A 20630-nucleotide genomic window follows, 5' to 3' on the forward strand; every position below is an offset into this window, starting at 1 on the left:
TTCTTTGTAGCCCACCAGGCTCCTCTGTCCATGGGATTTTTCGGGCAAGAATATTGGAGTGTGTTACCATTTCCTCGTCCAAGGGATCTTCCCAACCCAGGGATCGAACCCACTTCTCCTGTGTCTCCTGCATTGGCAGGCAGATTCTTTACCACTTGAGCCGCCTGGTTTGGCAACACATCTTTTATTGTCTAATATCTGCTCCCTCCCTTATATCACCCACTCCCACACTTACACCACTTAAACTACTTGCATTTGAGTCCTTATCTCAATGTCAACTTGTGGAGGAATCCAAGCCAAGATGGAGGTTTCAGGTAAAGTTTCAGGAATTTTCTTGAGGCTAAGGAAGGCTTCCTGTGGTGTTGGATAGGAACGGTGGACCCATTATGCAAATATCCACTACTGTCTCTGTTGACTCATTTGGTTATTAACCCTTATGATATTAGGGCTATTCTGAGGTTGTAGAACTACCTGAGTCAATATGACCCCATAACACCTCTATGGATTAGTTGCTATTGCATAACAATAGTAATCCACCATAATAATAACAATCCTTTATTATTACAGTTCATGCATCTAGGGATTGGCTGGGGTTGGCTGATCTGGACTGAGCTTGCTCATTCATGGGCAGTCAGCTGAGGCTCTCTTGCAGACTGAGCTTAGCAGGGCAACTCTGCCCGTGTGTCTTTCCCTCTTCTCCAGGAACCAGCCAGTCAGCCTGTCACATTCTTCTCTTGGCAGTGGCAAAGGTGGAAAAGTAAGATGTTCAATGGAGCAAGTCCTTCTTTAAGCCTCTATTTATACCATCCATATGAAAGTTCCTTTGGCCCAAGTAAATCAGATGGCCAAACTCAGAGTCAAAGGGTAGAAAAATCTATTCCTTCCCTCTTGGGGAGGATCTACAAAATGCCCTGGTAAGGGACATAAAGAGAGGAAGGGATTAGAAACTGAGGCCAAATCTACCCCACACCTATAAATTTGTCCTCATAAACCTTCACCTTTCTACTTACCTGTCTCCTGGGAGAGTCCCGCAGGAAACACTTGACTATCATCACTTTTTGTAACTTTTGTAAATTACATTCTGACTTGCTTAGGAAGGATGTTTATCTCTGTCTCTGACAGTCAACAACCAGTTTTTACAATTTAAAGCAGATTCAATAAAGGTGACCATCTGAACTTGCCTTAGTACTGAAGGAATGAATTTGAACTGAAATGTATATTTCAAAAGCTGAAGCATGACAGGAGAAACCAATTAGCAACCAGGCAGCACTACTTCAAGGCAACACACAGATTTCCAGAACTGTTTAATTGGAGGGATTCCTTTTCATGATGATTCAGACAGTGTTATTTCTTAAACTTGACATAGACGATCCTCCCGCCTTCCCCAGACATGCTGAAATGGCAGTGAAATGGAAACACCTATCATCAGTATTCGGTGCAGCCCTTTTTATGTATTCTCTGTCCATCAGAGTTAAAAAAAAAAAAAAAAAAGATTTATGACTCATTGTTTTTCAAGGATGCTGCTTCCTCTGCAGTTTTTCAAGTTGTTTTTAGATAAGGTATTTCTCCTTGTGTATACACTGCCCACTGAAGTTCTTTTTATATCCCAGGTTCGTATGTTTACGGGCCCATTAGGCAAACTTCGTAACACTGTTTTCTGCCCCCCAGTTGTCTCTGGTGCTTTGAAACAGATGGTCCTCAAAAGAGAAAGAAAATGTGCCTAGACTCAGCCAGAGCCATGAAAAACAATCATACCGTCTGACCCTGTCCCTCTGATGATAACCTTTTATGAGAGCTCTGTTTCCTTAGATCTGCCTTTTGGGATTGCCTTTGTGCCACTTCTGAAGTGGTAGGTTTCTGAGGTCCTCAAGGGAATTGTCCCATTATCTGTGGGAGCACGGGAAGGAATTTTACAGTAACTCTGCTACAGTGAAACATTTGCCTTGAGGCTGGAATCGAAAATAGCAGCTGGAAGGACATTTGGAAAAGAGGGGAAGGAGGAGGTGTGGGAGTGCGAGAGAGGTGGAGGGACAGAGTTTTTCACATTTGGATGAAAAACACTAACTCCAAGGCAGAACTGAGACAGGCCTGGCATCTCCCACCCTTGAAACTATCCCAAACTCAGTTCTCTGAGGGCTTGGCTCTCAAAGCCGGTGATTTCAGTGCCGAGCGTGCTGGCCGGGGTCAGCGCACTGCTCTTGGCGATGAACAGTGAGCACCAAGATTCCTGGATGTCGACCAGCATCCCCGGCCTCTCTTCCATCACACCAAGAGGCGCAGAAAGACTGCTGCTCCTCCCACAGCAAGTTAGCATCCAAAACAGAGACCAGTTTCCTGGAGTAACTAGGAACTGAATGGCTAGTGTCAGCCCTCTGAACGCTTGAGGGAGAGATGCTCAACTCTTACCCATAAGTGTCCTTGCAGTAACGGACACAAGTTATAGAAGGTGAGGGGAAGAGCCTAAGACAAATAAACAAAGGAATGAAAGTCAAAGTGAAGTCGCTCAGTCCTGTCCAACTCTTTGCAGCCCCGTGGACTGTAGCCCACCAGGGTCCTCTGTCCATGGGATTCTCCCGGCAAGAATACTGGAGTGGGTTGCCATTTCCTTCTCCAAAACTAGAATAGAGGCACCTATATTATCATGATGTAAGAGGCCGTGGCAACTAGCCTGCAAATATGGCCCCCAGGGAACCATGCTTCTCAGTACTAGCCCTTTATGCCCTTATAAAATTTCCTCCCTTGAATGTGGCTTGCCTGTGACTTACTGATCACTAGTAGAATATGGCTTAAATGACAATGTGGGACTTCTGGGACCAGGTCATAAGAAGCCATGCAGCTTCTGCCTTGGTCTCCTGGGCCAGTGGTCCACAAACTTTTTGGCAAGAGGGACCAGTTTCATGGAAGACAATTTTTCCATGGATGGGGAATCAGGGGGTGTTGGTTTTGGGATGATTCAAATGCATTACATTTATTGTGCACTTTATTTCTATTATTATTACATTAGCTTCAGATCATCAGGCATTAGATCCCAGAAATTGGGGACCCCCTCTCCTAGACAAAAGGAGATACTTCTTTGGGACACTCCTTCTCGAACCTGGCCACCAAGCCCAAGCCACATGGAGAATCCAGGGGTAGACATTCTAGTTGACAGCCCAGCTCTGTTCCCTGTTGACAGCCTGCATTAACTGTCACTTCAGATGACTCTCACCCCAGCTGCCACCTGATGGCAACCACATGAGAGACCTCAAGAGAAAATGTCTGGTTGAAAACACTGGATACATAGAACACGAGATAATAAATTTGTGTTAAGCCATTAAATTCAGTGGTTTGTAATCCAGAAGAGGTAACCAGAAGTTACACATTCACAGATGTCCATTCACATGGACAGATACAGTTATGGATGGATACATCCATTGATGGATCAATTGAATAGTTTTTTATTTACTCATTTATTAATTTCTCCACAAATATCTATGGAGCATACATGTTCCAGGCACTGTGCTAGTCTCTGGAAAACAGTGGTGAACAAATTAATTATAGTGCCTGCCTCCAAGGAGCTTACAGTTTAGTGGGTAGCAGTGGGTGGGAGCCTGTGTGGTCAAGAAAACTTCCTGTGAGATGTGATTTTTATTTTTATTTTTTGGCCTTCCCTAGTGGCATGTGGTATCTTAGTTCCCTGACCAAGGATTGAACCAGCGCCCACTTCAGAAGTACAGTCTTAACCACTGGACCACCAGGGAAGCCCTGAGGTGTGATTTTTTTATGAATAAATTTATTTTTTAATTGAAGTATAATTGTTCTACAATATTGTGTTGATTTTTCCAAACATCAACATGAATCAGCCACAAGTATTCCTATGTCCCCTCCCTCTTAAACCTCCTTCCCACCTCCCTCCCATTCCCCCTACTCTAGGTTGTTGCAGACCCTGGTTTGAGTTCCCTGAGTCACACAGCATATTCCCACTGGCTATCTATTTTACATATGGTGATATATATGTTTCCATGTTACTCTCTCCATACATCCCACCCTCTCCTCCCCTTCCATGTGTCCCCGCCCCCTTGCCATGTCCATAGGTCTGTTCTCTACTGTCTGTGTCCTGAGGTGTGATTTTAAAGTGGATATCTGAAATACGAGGAGTCAGCCACGTTAGGGATTGGGGTAGGTACAAAGAACTTTCTAGAATAAGGGAATAAAGGGAATAGTTAGGACATAGCTGGATGGCATCATCGACACAACGGACAGGAGTTTGAGCAAAGTCCGGGAGATAGTGAAGGACAGGGAAGCCTGGTGTGCTGTAGTCCATGAGGTCGCAAAGAGTAACACGTGACTTAGCAACTGAACAACAAGAACCCTAGAGTGGGGAGCGTGGAGTACTGGAAGAACTGAGAGAAAGCCAGTGTACTTGAGCCGAAGGAATTCTAGAGGAGAAATACTGCTGAGGGAGACCTGGGCCACAGTGGGCAGTCTTGCAGGCTGTGATAAAGAGTCTGGATTTTCTCCTAAATGCAGTGGAAAAGCGTGAAGGGCTTTTAAACAGAGAAGTGACAAAATCCAATTTACATTTTAAAAAGGTCACTCAGGCAGCCTGATTGGAAGAGGGCAAGAGGGGAACCAGGCAGGCAGTCATCCAGGTGAGATGATGGAGGCCTACGAAACACCAGTCTAAGAGCCTAAGAGGCACCAAAAGGCACCTGCTTCCCACTGTGTCACTGGGGCCGCCGCTCTTCAAAGTGCCCCAGCCGCTTCTGTTCTAAGGTAGCTGGTCTGTGGCCTGTGTTTCCGACTGATGACAAATGCCACAAGTCCATCAGTTCACATCTGGAAAATCTCTAATTGTTTCAGCCATGCAAACACTCCCCCTTGTTCTGTCCTGATAAGACAAGCAAGGTTTACAGCTAACCCGCCCCGGTGAGGGTACGTGTCAGGTGTATTCAACAAGCTTATTCCTCTCACCCCCTCTCCCCATGCACCCTCACTTCACACAGGACACCCATCACCCCAGGGTGCCTATTGGCGAGGAGCTACAGCAATATAAGCATCCCCCACACCCCCATCCCCACCCCAGAGCCAGCATCTTGGGACACTTTACATTCCAAGTGCCAGCCCATCTGGTTGACCAGATTTACTGCCTGGGTGAAGCTGTCTTTCCTGACCAAGTTGGCTGCTGTTACTAGCAGATACCAGGTCCTTGCGCTGTCATTAAATTAGTTGTGAATAAAAGGGAACCAGAGTAACTAAAGCCTACAGTCCTCAGAGGCTAGAGAAAACCTGTCAATAGTAATTATTCCCCAGGATTGTCATTACAAAGGTATTTAGCTCTGTAGGCTCAGCTTCCCTCAACTTTCTCAGGGTTCATAGACTGTATTTTCATAGAAACTGCCAGCCACATTTCTGACCCAAAAAGCCAGTCTGCATATAAATATGTGTGTGTGTGTTGGGGGGCAAGCACTGAACGAACCCTGAGGGAAGAGATCTTATCACTGATACCCTGCCTTCCCATCAAATCTGCTTCCCCCAGGTCTCCTGCCTCCCCCAGCACCATCTACCTACTGCCTGTCTGGTAGTCAGCCTCGACCCTCTCCCTCCCTCTCTCTACCTATTACCAGTCACTGACTGTCTCCCCAAATCATTCACTCCCTCTGCCTACTACTACCTTAGCCCAGGACACGTATGGCAGCAACCTCTCCAGTCTCCACATCCAGACTCCTCCCGTCCACTTTCTGTAGCTTTGTTGTCTTTTAAAAAATATTTATTTTATTTTGGACTTCCCTGTGAGTCAGTGGTAAAGAATCCACCTGCCAGTGCAGAAGATGTGTGTTTGATCCCTGGTGCAGGAAGATCCCACATGCTGCAGGACAAATAAGGCCCTGGACTGCAACTACTGAAGCCTCCACACTCTAGAACCTGGGTTCCGCAAGAAGAGAAGACACCACAATGAGAAGCCCTTGCGCCTCAACTAGAGAGTAGCCCCCGCTCACCACAACTAGAGAAAAGCCCACGCTGCATGGAAGACCCAGCACAGCCAAATAAATAAATAAAATTCGAAAAAATACTCCATTTTGTTTATTTGGCTGCATGGGTCTCAGTTGTGGCATGCAGGATTTTTAGCTGCAGCTCACAAACTCTTAGTTGCAGGATGTGGGACCTAGTTCCCCAGCCAGGAATTGAACCTGGGCCCCCTGCATTGGAGGCATGAAGTCTTAGCCACTGGACCACCAGGGGAGTCCCTGTAGCCTTGTTCTTAACTCTTCAAACTCCTCCCTCCCTGCTCCCACCCCATCCTCTCTGCACCAGCCATCTTAATGGACTCTCAGCACCTCAAATAAGCTTTCTCTCAACTCTGGGCCTTCCCATTTACTAAGGAAATGGCAAACTAGGATCTTCGAGCCTGCTACCTGTTTTGTAAATAAAGTCTTGTTGGAACACATCCACACCCATACACTTATGTTTTGTCTACAATACACATAGCAACATATTTTTACATACAACAGCAGAGTTGAGTAGTTGCAACAGAGACTGCATGACTTGCAAAGGCTTAAATATTTACTATCTGATCCTTTATAGAAAAACTCTGCTGCTAAGGGGAGTACGAGGGGGAACGGATACAGGTATACGTATGGCTGAGTCCCTTTCCTGTTTACTTGAGATTATCATGATGCTGTTGATCGGCTTTCCCTCAATACAAAATAAAAAGTTTGAAAAAAAAAAAAAGGACAGTTTTACTACCCCTGCCATACACTGTTCCTTCTGGCTGGAACTCTCATCCCATGTCCTTTTCCCATTTCTGTTCCTTCCTGCTCTTGACCTAGCTAACAGCTAATTTATCCTTTAGCTCTAAGCCTAGAAATAGCTTCCTCCAGAAAGACCTCCATGACCACATCCCATCCGCTGAAAACATTTCTCTAGCACTCTATTATTTTACAACAACAATTACAATGGCCTACTAGTCTCTCCCTTTAGACTATGAGCTCCTTAAGTACAAAGATTGGGTCTTACAGACCAGCTTCTCCATTTGAGGGCCCTGGGGCAAGAGTATAAATTCCCATGTATCATTTGCCTAAATATTAAGCATTATAAACTACAAGCTAGCAAACAGTTAAATAAAAAGCCTTTAAACTCTTGTTACCCTGACAAGTATCCCTTCATATGTGGTGAAAAGTACATATCAAGGTACTGTTTTGATGTGATTAAAAGCTGGCAAAATTTTAAATTATGAGTGGATGAGTATTCCAGTGATGGACCAATGTTTATCTGAGTAATGCAAATGAACTACTGTATTATTTAATAAATTTATTTTTGTCTTCATTTTGGCCAAACCACATTATTATAATCTAGGTTTTCACATAATGTGTGTTCAATTGCTTGTAATAATCTAAAGGATTAAAAATAAAATTGTATTAAAAGTACAAAAAATTTGGGTTACTTACACCCAAAATGTAAAGTAAAAATGAGGAAAACATGATTTTATATATGCTATTTTTCTTCTAAGTTATTCAAAACCATGCATTAAAAAGGCAAAATAAGGGAATTCCCTGGCAGTCCAGTGGTTAGGACACTGTACTTCCACTGCTGAGGGCCCAGGTTTGATCCCTGGTAGGGGAAATAAGATCCCATACCATGCACAGCACAGACCAGCAAAAAAAAAAAAAAAAGGCAAAGAAAAACATATAGTGAATGGCAAAATTTTACATTGAAACTGTTTAAAGTTAAACGTTAAATTTAATTTTGTAAAGATTTGATGAAATCTTATTAAATAGATACATAAATAAAAGGAGTTCAATTCTAGTGTGCGAAGCCTATTAGTTGACAATGTGCAGAACTGGCATCACTCTTTGTATAGTATGTCTAGACCACAAACGCACAAATATAATACAAATGGTTTAATACAGTTAATATCATATGATTTCATAAGTACTCTGAGAGCCATAAATTGGAAGGGTACTAAGAGAAGCAAATGGACCCTCAGCCCCACTGCAAAACCATATGTCGTTTTGCAACAATCTACTGCTGGAAGGAAGTAGATTTGAGCACATATTTAATTTGCCTTGATCTTACCTGGGACTTCCCTGGTGGCTCAGACGGTAAAGTGTCTGCCTGCAATGCAGGAGACCCAGGTTCAATCCCTGGGTTGGGAAGATCCCCTGGAGAAGGAAATGGCAACCCACTCCAGTAGTCTTGCCTGGAAAATTCCATGGATGGAGGAGCCTGGTGGGCTATAGTCCATGGGGTAACAAAGAGTCAGACACAACTGAGCAACTTCACTGAGACCTCCCACTGCTCAAATTCTCCCGGTGTGCCAAAGAAGTGTTTTTCTCCAACATCAGCAGTGGCGCATTCCACAAACCTCTGTGATACTGACAAAGTCATCTAGAATTTTGAGGACATACTGTCAGGGATATAGTGAGTCATCTCCCCGGGATCTGAATAAGCTGCAAAGAATCATTGCTTAGAGTTAGAGGTCATGCTCTGCCAATGCTCAGCATGAGGGTGCAAGTGACAGACGCACCATGTATTCCCCCATAAATTTGTGTCTGTGTATTGGTAATATGTGTGACTTCATAAAGTGAGGAACCCCCGGTAGGGCTCCCTCTTGCTGGAGTATAAGGACAATATGGTTCTCTTGTCTAGGATTGTATTCCTACTGCTTACTATAGAGTCTGGCACATAGTAGGTGCTCAGTAAACGCCAACTTGGTTACACTGTGAAGGATTTCTATTATTTTGGACCAGTGAGACACTAATATATAAATGACTGGTCTCTGGCCTCTACACCACCATTAGGGTATATCATCTACTACAGGGGTCCACAAAGCTTTTCTGTAATGGGTCAAATAGTAAATAGTTTAGGCTTTGTAGGCTACTATTGTCTTTGTTGTAAATACTCATAGTGCAAAACAGCCATCAGTTCAGTTCAGTCACTCAGTCGTGTCTGACTCTTTGCGATCCCATGAATCTCAGCACGCCAGGCCTCCCTGTCCATCACCAACTCCCAGAGTTTACTCAAACTTATGTCTATTGAGTCGGTGATGCCATCCAGCCATCTCATCCTCTGTCATCCCCTTCTCCTTCTGCCCCCAATCCCTCCCAGCATCAGGGTCTTTTTCAATGAGTCAGCTCTTCGCATAAGGTGGCCAAAGTATTGGAGTTTCAGCTTTAGCATCAGTCCCTCCAATGAACACCCGGGACTGATCTCCTTTAGGATGGACTGGTTGGATCTCCTTGCAGTCCAAGTCAAGAGTCTTCTCCAACACCACAGTTCAAAAGCATCAATTCTTTGGTGCTCAGCTTTCTTCACAGTCCATCCATACATGATCACTGGAAAAACCATAGCCTTGACTAGATGGACCTTTGTTAGCAAAGTAATGTCTCTGCTTTTGAATATGCTGTCTAGGAGTAAGCATCTTTTAATTTCATGACTGCAATCATCATCTGCAGTGATTTCGGAGCCCCAAAAAATAAAGTCTGACACTGTGTCCACTGTTTCCCCATCTATTTCCCATGAAGTGAAGGGACCAGATGCCATGATCTTAGTTTTCATGAATGTTGAGCTTTTAGACAACTTTTTCACTCTCCTCTTTCACTTCCATCAAGAGGCTTTTTAGTTCCTCTTCACTTTCTGCCATAAGGGTGGTGTCATCTGCATATCTAAGGTTATTGATATTTCTCCTGGCAATCCTGATTCCAGCTTGTGCTTCTTCCAGCCCAGCGTTTCTCATGATGTACTCTGCATATAAATTAAATAAGCAGGGTGACAATATATAGCCTTGACGTACTCCTTTTCCTATTTGGAACCAGTCTGTTCTTCCGTGTCCATTTCTAACTGTTGCTTCCTGACCTGCATATAGGTTTCAACCATACAAAAACAGTTGTGACTGTTCTCCAATAAAACTTTATAAAAACAGGTGGCTGACCATCACCTTGATATCAAAACCAAAGACACCACTAAAAGAAGAAAACTACAGGCCAATATCTTTGATGAATACAGAGGCAAAAATTCAAAAAAAAAATTATCAAATCTAACAATACATAAGAAAGATCATACACCACAACCAAGTTGGACCACCCCAGGGTCACAAGGATGGTTCAGTGTATGAAAAATCCATATGATACACCACATCAACAAAAGAAAAGGCAAAGACCACCTGATCATCTCAACAGATGCAGAAAAAGCATTGGATAAAAATTCAACAGCCATTCATGCTAAAAACTCTTATGGAAGTGGGTATAGAGGGAACATATCTCAACATAATAAAAACTATGACAAACACACAGCCAATATAATATTCAACAGTGAAAAACTGAAAGGCTTCTCACTAAAATCTGGAGCAAGACAAGGATGCCCACTCTCATCACTTCTCTTCAACATAGTACTGGAAGTCCTAGCCACAGCAATCGGACAAGAAATAAAAGGTATTCAGATTGGTAGGGATGACAAGATACTATACATAGAAAACCCTAAAGACTCCAGACAAAAACTACTAGAACTAATAAATGAATTCAGCAAGGTAGCAGGATCCAAGATTAACATATAGAAATGAGTTTCATTTCTTTACACTAACAATGAAATATCAGAAAAGGAATGTAAACAATCTTTTTAAAAATCCCATCAAGAAAAATAAAATAAGAATGTAAACCTCAAGGAGGTAAAAACTTATATGCTAAGAACTACAAACCATTAATAAAGGAAATGGAAGATTATTCGAAGAAATGGAAAGCTATCCCATGCTCTTGGATTGGATGAAATACTACTGTTAAAATAGGCATACTACCCAAAGCAATCTACAGATTTAATGCAATTCCTATCAAAATACCCATGACTTTTTTAGTTTACAGAACTAGAGCAAATAATCCTAAACTTTATATGAAACCAGAAAAGACCCAGGATTGCCAAAGAAATCCTGATGAAAAAGTACAAAGCAGGACGCATAACCCTCTGAGACTTCAGACAATACCACAATGCTACAGTAATCAAAATAGCATAATATTGGCATAAAACTGACATACGGATCAGTGGAATAGAATAGAGAGCCCAGAAATAAACTTACACACCTATGGACAATTAATCTTTGACAAAGGAGGCAAGAATATACAATGGAGAAAAGACAGTCTCTTCAGGCAGTGCTGGGAAGCTTGGACGGCTGCATGCAAATCAATGAAGTTAGAACACACCCTCACATCATACAAAAATAAACTCAAAATGTCTTAAAGACTTAAATATAAGACACCACAAAGCTCCTAGAAGAGAACATAGGCAAAACATTCTCTGACATAAATAGAAATAAAAGCAAAACAAACAAATGGAACTTAAGCTCATAAGCTTTTGCACAAAAAGGAAACCATAAACAAAATGAGAAGACAACCTGCAAGCTTGGAAGAAAATTTGCAATTGATGTGACATAATTTTCAAAATATACAAATAGCTCATACAATTCAAAAGCAAAAAAACAAACAACGCAATCAAAAAATGGGCAGAAGACCTAGTTTCTCTAAAAAAGACGTAAGGGCCAATAGGCACATGAAAAGATGTTCATCATCGCTAATATTAGAGAAATGCAACTCAAAACGACTATGAGGGATCACCTCACGCCAGTCAGAATGGCCATCATCAAAAAGTCTACAAATAATAAATGCTGGAACAGCTGTGGGAGAAAGGAACTCTCTTACACTGCTTGTGGGAATGGAAGTTGGTGCATCCACTATGGAAAATAGTATTAAGGCTCCTCATAAAACTAAAAATAGATTTGCCATGTCCAGCATTTCCAGTGCTGGGCATATACCCAGACAAAACTATAATTTGAAAAGATACATGCACCCCTATGTTCATAGCAGCACTATTTATAATAGCTAAGACACTATTTATAATAGCCAACCCAAATATCCGTCAACAGATGAATGGATAATGAAGATGTGATATATATAATGGAATATTACTTAGCCATTAAAAAGAATGAAATAATGCCATTTGCAGCAACTTGGATGGACCTAGAGATTATCATACTAAGCCAAGTAAGTCAGAAAGAGAAAGACAAATACCATATGATATCACTTATATGCGGAATCTAAAATAGGATACAAATGAACCTATCAGCAAAACAGACTCACAGATAAAGAGAACAGATTTGTGGTTGCCGAGGGGGAGAGAAGTATTGGGAGTTTGGGATCAGCAGATACAAATTATTATATATAGAATGGATAAACAACAAGATAAACAACAGTTCTCTGTATAGTACAGAGAACTATATTCAATACCCTGTGATAAACTGTAAGGAAAAGAATATGAAAAAGTATATATATGGATAAATCAGTCACTTTGCTGCATAGCAGAAATTAATGGAACACTGTAAATCAACTATACTTCAATAACACTTAAAAAGAAACAACAACAAAAACAATCAGATGGCTGGCCAGACTTGGCCCACAGGTCATGGTTTGCCAACCCCCATCCTGGTGCAGAGGAGGAAAGGGACAGTGCTGATGGAGATGAGGAGGCAGAACTGGAAAATAGGAGGTGGAATTATCAGGAGCTGATGACTGCTGAGGGCTTGGCCACTCTACCCTGATCCCCTTAATTACTCTGCTGTGCCAGTGGAAGCCCAAGCTGAAACTGTGTCGAGATGTTAAAGGCCTCCCAGAGGCTGGCTTTCCTTTATCTGGGCTGCTCCTCCTCCTTGGCCTCCCTGGTTAGTCACCGCATTTGTCTTTTTATAGGTATCTCCAGTTTTCTGTCTGGCTCAGTGCTTCTCCAACCTGGCTTGTGCATTAGAATCACTCAGGGAGTTTATGAGAAAGATCCCTGTCTAGACTCTCGACCAGGTATTTTAGTTTGCTTGGGATGTCATAACAAAATACCACAGATGGGGTGGCTTAAACAAAGATTCAGTTTACTCAGTTCTGGAGGCCCAAAGTCCAAAATCAAGGTGCTGTCAGGGTTGGTTTCTGGTGCAGCCTCTCCAAGGTTTGCAAAGGACCCCCTTCATGAGTCCTCACGTGGCCTCTCCTCTGTGCATGCGCTGGGCGGGAGTGCGTGGGAACTCTGGTGTTTTTTTTTTTTTAATTGGGGTATAGTTGCCTTACAACATTATGTTAGTTTCTGCTGTACAACTAAGTGAATTGGTCATATGTATACATATACCCCTTCTCTCTTGAGCCTCTCTCCCAACCCATCTCCCTCCCATCCCACCCACCCAGGTCATCACAGAACACAGAGCTGAGCTCCCTATGCTATACAGCAGGTTTTTTTTTTTTTTTTTTTTCTTATAAGCATACCAGTCCTAGGGCTTTATTCTTATGACCTCATTTAACCTTAATACCTCCTGAAAGGTTTTCTCTCCAAATACAGTCACATTGCATTGCAGGTTAGCGCTTCAATATATGAATTTGTTGGGTGGGGGCGGGGGGTTAGTGTGGGAGAGACAGAGTTCATTCCTGTGATATTGTGATTTACAATAAGAAATATATATTTGGTCTTTGTCCACTGTTCTAGCACATAGTTCCTAAAACCCTTGTGAAGAACCATAGGGGCTTCTTTTGTTACACTATCTAGCTTTATGCTCAGTTCTTGAAATAGCTTTAGGCTAAAGCAGAAAGGTGAAATGGGTGTCTTTTGTTATTCATAACAAGCCCCTATCAACCTCACTAAGTTTATGTTAATGAGGTAATTTTTGGAAGGCTCCAGAGGCTGGGGCTGGCTGCCAGGGGAACTGATCACTTTTAGAGGGGTGGGGCTTATAGTTCCACACCCCAGGCCCCCACCCCCATCTCTGGGGAGCAGGGAGCTCCTGAGATTGAGTCCAGTTGTTAGGGGAAACCACTGACTGACACCACTTGCCCTGGTCAGCTAGTAGCCACTTGCATGAGTTGTCTTACAACAGGAGGTCCTGGGAAGGAATGTGGAAATAAGAAGCTACCACCTTTGGAAAGAATTCAGGGAAGGTCAAAAGGAGAGAGGAGACAGATACCAGTTCATATGTCCTACCAACCTCCCAGAATCCTGCTCGCTGGAATCCATCTTGTCTGAGCGATGCATGCTTCACCAGGAAGGACCTCGGGTCAGAACGATTGGCCAGAGACAACCCGGAAACTAACCCCATCAGCATAAAACCTGAGACTGCAAGCCGCACGGCAGAGCAGTCCTCCTGGGTTCCCTTACCCTGCTGCTCTCCTCGCAGGTGCCTCTTCCCAGCAAAGGCTCTTGCTCTGTCAGCACTTGTGTCTCCTTGGACATTTCATTTCTGAGTGTTAGACAAGAGCCCACTTTTGGGCCCTGGAAGGGGTCCCCTTCCTGCAACACACTCACCGATGACCTATAATCAAATCGTAGCTATGTAATGAGCCTCCTATAAAAACCCAAAAGGACAGGATTTGGAGAGCTTCCAGGCTGATGAACAAGCAGTCACCCACGTGCTGGGAAATTGGCGCACCCGAAACGCGACTGGGACAGAAGCTCCTGTGCTCAGGACCCTCCCAGACCCTTCCCTACGTATGTCTTCATCTGGTTATTCATATTCTTTAATGTCCTTTGTAATAAACTGGTCATCTAGTAAGTACACTTGTTTCCTGACTTCTGTGAGGCAAGCTAGCAAAGTAAGCAAATCGGAGGACGGGAGCCTGGGAAGCTCAGATTTATAGCCGATCTGACAGAAGCACAGGTGAAAACCTGGGTTTGCACTTGGTGCCTGACGTAGGGGAGGCAGCTTGTAGGACTAAGCCTGCACCCCTCCGTGTCTGCCACTATCTCCAGTGTCAGAGTTAAGTTAAATCGTAGGACAGTCAGCTGGTATCACAGAATTGTTTGCAGTATGGAAAATCTACACATTTGGTTTCAGAAGTGATGTAGTAGAGAATCAGAATTAGAGGAGACACATGGGAGCTGTGTCTTCTCTAAGTTCTTAACACCAGAGTCTTGGATTAATTGGTTTCAGGTGAGGCCCAGGTACCCAGAAAAATCTGATGCTCAACACAGTTGAGAAGCCGCTTAGATTGGATATCCTGGTTCGGGTCTTATTCTCCCAGCTCTGTCATTCCTCCAGGACAAATCCAATTAAAAGCTCATCATTTCTGCACTTGAGCTCTTCTTTGACCCAGTCTCCACTTCAAGGTAAAGAGAAGCGGACACTATGTGGAAGGTAAGGAATTAGAGGAAGGAGATTTCAGGGTTTCTGCCTGGACCGTTGGCAGGGCCATTCACTTGGTGGGAACCATAAAGGGCAGGTCTATAGGAGAAGCGAATGTGTTTGGCTTTCCCATGCTGACTTTGAGAAGCCAATGAGACAGTCCCATGTTGCTGTCAATAAATAAGTCTGGAATTGAGATGAAAGTTCTTGGCTAGAGACAAAAGATTCAGTTTTGAATCAGCCAAGAGTCGCAAATTATATGCACGGAGTGACTGAATGAGAGCAAAGCATCAGAAAAGGAAACATGGAGAATTCTAACACTTGAGAGGGGTAATCTTGTTTCCAATGAACAAGACTAGCAAGGACCCATTTGAATTAGTTGGGAAACAGAGTATAAGAACAGAGTAAAAAGGAAGAGAACAAGTCAACTGTAAGTTACAACCAAGAAGCTAAGTTTAACAACATCTGAAGCATCTCCTGCATCTGACTATTAGCAGGCATTGGCAAACTTGGTGAGACATGGTGGCGCCTGTGGATACCTTCGGTTTGTCCCTGCTCTGAGCCCTGGGGGGTTGACCTGTATGGGCAGCATCAGTGGATTTCCTGGCCCCACAGTTTCAGGCTGGGCTTGGCCAAAGGAAAGCATTGACAGGAAATCAGAGGGAGAGAGGAGAGGAAGGTGGAGGTCCATAATCTCTCCAGTTCCAGTTTGAGGAGGGTCACCAGAGACTGGCCTCACTCTCTGATAAAGATCACTACTCCTATTGCGTGGTCCTCTCCGCATAGTACTCTCTCAAGCTCTGCTCCTATAAAGGCTCCTTTACCTTTTCCTTCAGGACAGTGACAGCTTCCTGCTGTTACGAGCCCCTGGGGCGCCATACTTGGCTTCCCTATACCCTGTCAGCATCTTTGTAAATAATCCTTATATGAAAGTGAAAGTGAAGTCGCTCAGTTGTGTCTGACTCTTTGCAACCCCATGGACTGTGGCCTATCAGGCTCCTCCGTCCATGGGATTTTCCAGGCAAGAGTGCAGGAGTGGATTGCCATTTCCTTCTCCAAAATTCTTATATAAACCCGCTAATGTTAACCAATTTGAGTGTACCCTTTGTTTCCTGCTGGGATCCTGATGGATGCAAGACACAATCCAGACTGTAGCTGGTTGGGGAATGAGTGGGAGATCAGGAATAAGAGATTATTATTTTGAGAAGGATCATAGAAAAGTACAGATAATATAAAACTACATCTACTACCAGAATGAAAAAAGAGAGGATACTGGATCATTTTGATTCATAATTTTAGAAAAGAAAAAGTAAGAATGAAGTCTATTTTTTTACATCTCTCTTAACAGAGACCACCGCTCTCGTGAATTAGTTATGAACTCTTATAGCTCCCCCCTTTTCAAAAACACGTTTAGTATGTGTTTTAGAATTTACCTCAATGCTGCCACATTGTATGTGTGGCTCAGCAGCTCCTTTATTTTCTCAAGAATACATTTTTGAGAACTATCCATGCTGACATTTATAGAGTTAGGCCATTTAAATTGTTTATTTTTTTTTTTTTGAGTATCGTTGATGTACAATGTTGTGTTAGTTTGAGGTATACAGCAAAGTGAATCTTTATACTTATGTGTCTATTTCATAAATAAGTTCACCTGTGTCACACTTTAGATTCCACTCCATAGTATTTTATTTTTTATCAATTTACTTCCTAATAATGACGTTTGTGATTCCAGTTCTTCTATTATAAACAATACTGTAATGAACATCTTTGTACCTTTCTCCTGATGTATGAGTTTTTCTCCGGAGTATGTACATAGAAGAGGACTTGATGATGATCGAGTTTGTGCATTTCTAACTTTACTAAACATTACCAAATTGACACCCTTTCTAATTCCCTGAAAGCAGTTCTACAAAGTTCCATAAGCAGTGGATACAGATTGTTGTCTTTTCATTTCATGGTCAACATTTTACATGGTTAGAGTTTATGATTTTTTAAAAACTCTGATGACTGTAAAATCACTACACAAAATCCAGTATACAACTGTTGCTATTAAACATAAATATGCTTTTGGAGTAGAAAATGCATGTACACAACATAAAGTTCAGAAAGGACAAGAGCATATGTAGTAGAAAATGAATCTTTCCCCAAACCCCGTCCCTCAGCCACCTAACTCTGTGGCCTGTATTCTGTTTATTGTGTGTTTTTCAGATATATGTAACTGCATAGAATGTATGAATTGGCCAAAAAGTTCATTCAGGTTTTCCCATAACATTCAAACGAACTTTTTGGCCAACCCAATATGTAATAAAACAATATGTAATAAAAAAATAAATTAATAAGACAATTCATTCCATTGCACTTCTTCTGTCTCAGTAGGTTCTACACATTTTACAAACTCACTGTTAATTATTTCATTTTTACCATAAGCCCTGTTTCTGTAGATCCCACAAGCATAGGTTTGGGTGACAGCTTGAAGAGCTTCCATTCCCAGTGTCAAGGGCCCATCAATTCCAATGGTCCCATCACAGCTGCTCTAAGGGGCTTGGGGAACATCTATTACCATATCAACTGCTTTTCTTCTAGGGTTTCCTAGAAGCTTGTGGACTAGGTCCTATCATTATCTGTCATGGTACCATCAGGAAAACAGTCAGCACTCCAGGTATTTCAAATAGGAAGGGGTTTAATGCAGGGAATTAGAGGCTTTCATGACTCTGGGAAAGCTGCAGGAAAGATGGTGGTTAGAATCTCTTTCAGGAAGTCTAGAAGTACAGGGATCATAAGGAAGCTACTGCCATTATGCACTTACTGCCATCTCAGCTGCCTGTAAAGCAATGGGAGGATTCTCAGACCACCCGCCCGAAAGCTGTAGGCAGAATCCCAAGTCGGCCATTCCATCTGCTGCTGCCCATACTCTTGCCCATAACTGCCTCTGGAAGGGGCTTCCCTGGTGGCTCAGATGGAAAAGAATCTGCCTGCAATGCAGGAGACCTGGACTCAACCCCTGGGTTGGGAAGATTCCTTGGAGGAGGGCATGGCAACCCCCTCCACTATTCTTGGCTGAAGAATCCCTATGGACAGAGGAACCTGGCAAGCCCCAGTCCATGGGGTCACAAAGAGTCAGACATGACTGACTGAGTAACTAAGCACACAGCCTCTAGAAGACAGTGGCGTCTCCTCTTCCCTACCAGGTCTCATGCAAGTGCCTCTCATTAGTGGAGTCTAAGACAACATGTTCTCCGGTGGGTAAAGACAGATACCGAATAGCCACAAACAGCAACTAAAAGGATTTTCAACATGCCCGAAACTCAACTGAATAATTTGTGGGGGCTTCCCAGGTGGCACTAGTGGTGAAGAATCCACCTGCCAATTCAGGAGATGCAAGAGACAAGGGTTTGATCCTTGGGTCGGGAAGGTCCCCTGAAGTAGGAAATAGCACACTACTCCTGTATTCTTGACTGGAAAATTCCATGGACAGAGGAGCCTGCCTAGCTACAGTCCATGGGGCCCCAAAGAGTCAGAATCAACTGAGCACTCTCCCTCTATACATAGGTGATTTTATTACTTAACTTTATGGTATTACATTCTGCCTCTATTAGAGGCAGAGCCCATGAGAATTGGTTGGATAGCTATGATGTACTTCATAAATTTTATATAGGGTAACAGTAATTAAAACACATTATTGATTGGTGGATTTTTGCAGAAACTAATGCCTGTGGCCAGCTGTTTGTTATGTAAGTGAACATTGAAACATCTCTGGTCAATAATACTGGGTAACAAAAGATGGATTAATATATCTCTGGTCATTAAGTTATTAAGCATCTATTTTACCATCCAAGATCACCAAGTATGTGAGACAGACTTTGGGAAGAGTAACAGAGAAGGAAGGAAAAGACCAATTTCCTATTCTCAAGCAAGCAAGCTTTATTCTTTCAACAAACTTTGAGATCCTACTATATGTTCACATCAGAAACCTGAGGAAAGCAGAACTTGATACGGACTCGTACATACGAAATCAAGGATAAAAATCTGAATATGAAACAAATTTATGGTTACCAAAGGGGAAAGGTGGGGGAGACAGACAAGTTGGGAGTTTGAGATTGACATGTACACATGACTATATTTAAAATAGATAACCAGCAAGGATCTACTGTATAGCATGGGAAACTGCTCAATATTCTATAATAACCTAAATGGGAAAAAAATTTGAAAAAGAATAGATATATGTATATGTAATGACTGAATTGCTTCGCTGTTCACCTGAAACACAGCACTGTAAATCAACTACAGTCCAATAAAAAAATAAAAATTAAAAAAAACATACTATTTCATAAAAGCTAAGTACAAATTTCAAGATAGAGATTACTTATGGGGAGAGTGGGGATATAGGCAGTTTAAACTTGATGAAATGTCTATGTTTGTATATTTTGCTTTTACTTCTATTGTTCCCTCTGACTGAAATATTTCATAATAAAACAGACTAAGAATGTCAGAAACCGATGTTGGGCTGTGCTCGATCTTGGGTCAGAGAGTTTCTTGGGAACCAATCTTTGTGGCGCTGATCAACTAGATCAAGAAAAGAAATTGTACATGCTGCAATAAAAGATAAATTCAGTGTTGGCATAAACTTTTCATTTTTAAATCAAGGTGTTCAACTTGAAATCTTTCTGGCTTTGGGAGGGAAGATAGAATAAAGCCAAAGTCCTACCTTTTTGTGATTCTACATCCAACAGAACACTCTACAGACCAAAAATGCAAGTATAAAGGGATATGAGGTAGGGGGGTGAGCAGCACGAGACAGGGTTTCGCACAGAAGAAGGAAAGGGAAAGAAAAGAAGGGGGAAAAGGGCAAGCATTCAAAATTCACTTACGGTTAGGGCTATATATATAAAATGCCCTGGAAAATTAAAAGACAAGACATGTTCCCTGGCCTCAAGGGACCTAAGGCAGGATCTGCTCAAAGGCTCAGAGGTGTCTAGAAGGAGAATGAGTTTGCCGTGTGCTTTGCAAGAATAGTTTCATTTTTCAATTCACACATTAACCTCACAAGGCAAGCACTTCTGAGCTTATGTTTCAGGTAAGGAAACCAAGGCACAAAGAATTTCCATAACTTGCTCCCTTCCAGCAAGAACTAGAGCCAGGAGTTTATGTCGGCACCATTCTTCCTAAAAAAAAATTTTTTTTTTTTTTTTTGGCTGCACTGCACAGCATGTGGGATCTTAGTTCCCAGTCCAGGGATTGAACATGCATCCCCTGTATTGGAAGCACTGAGAATTTTTTTTATTAAGAGGTTTTTTTGGATGTCAACCGTTTTTAAAGTCTTTATTGAAGTTGTTACAATATTGCTTATATGTTTTATGTTTTGGTCATGAGGCATATGGGATCTTAGCTCTCTAACCAGGGATCAAACCTACATCTCCAGCATTGGAAGACAAAGTCTTAACCTCTGGACCGCCAGGGAACTCTGAATGTCGGCAGCATTCTTAACTGATGCCCTCCCTAGGGCAGAAAGACTCTGGTG

General features: G+C 42.4%; 1 long non-coding RNA gene and 2 other non-coding genes across 3 annotated transcripts in view; 1 reads left to right on the top strand and 2 right to left on the bottom strand.

Annotated features, from left to right (window-relative positions):
- Positions 1–20630, bottom strand: part of LOC132343096 (uncharacterized) — an 81356-nt gene that overhangs the window by 28202 nt on the left and 32524 nt on the right. The gene's annotated exons all lie outside the window — the stretch shown is intronic.
- Positions 6150–6223, bottom strand: TRNAW-CCA (transfer RNA tryptophan (anticodon CCA)). Its single transcript has one exon. It is a non-coding gene; the product is annotated as a tRNA-Trp (tRNA).
- On the top strand, positions 8064–8135 carry TRNAC-GCA (transfer RNA cysteine (anticodon GCA)). Its single transcript has one exon. It is a non-coding gene; the product is annotated as a tRNA-Cys (tRNA).

The sequence above is a fragment of the Bos taurus genome, chromosome 19 (assembly GCF_002263795.3).
Source record: "Bos taurus isolate L1 Dominette 01449 registration number 42190680 breed Hereford chromosome 19, ARS-UCD2.0, whole genome shotgun sequence".
Taxonomy (NCBI): domain Eukaryota; kingdom Metazoa; phylum Chordata; class Mammalia; order Artiodactyla; family Bovidae; genus Bos; species Bos taurus.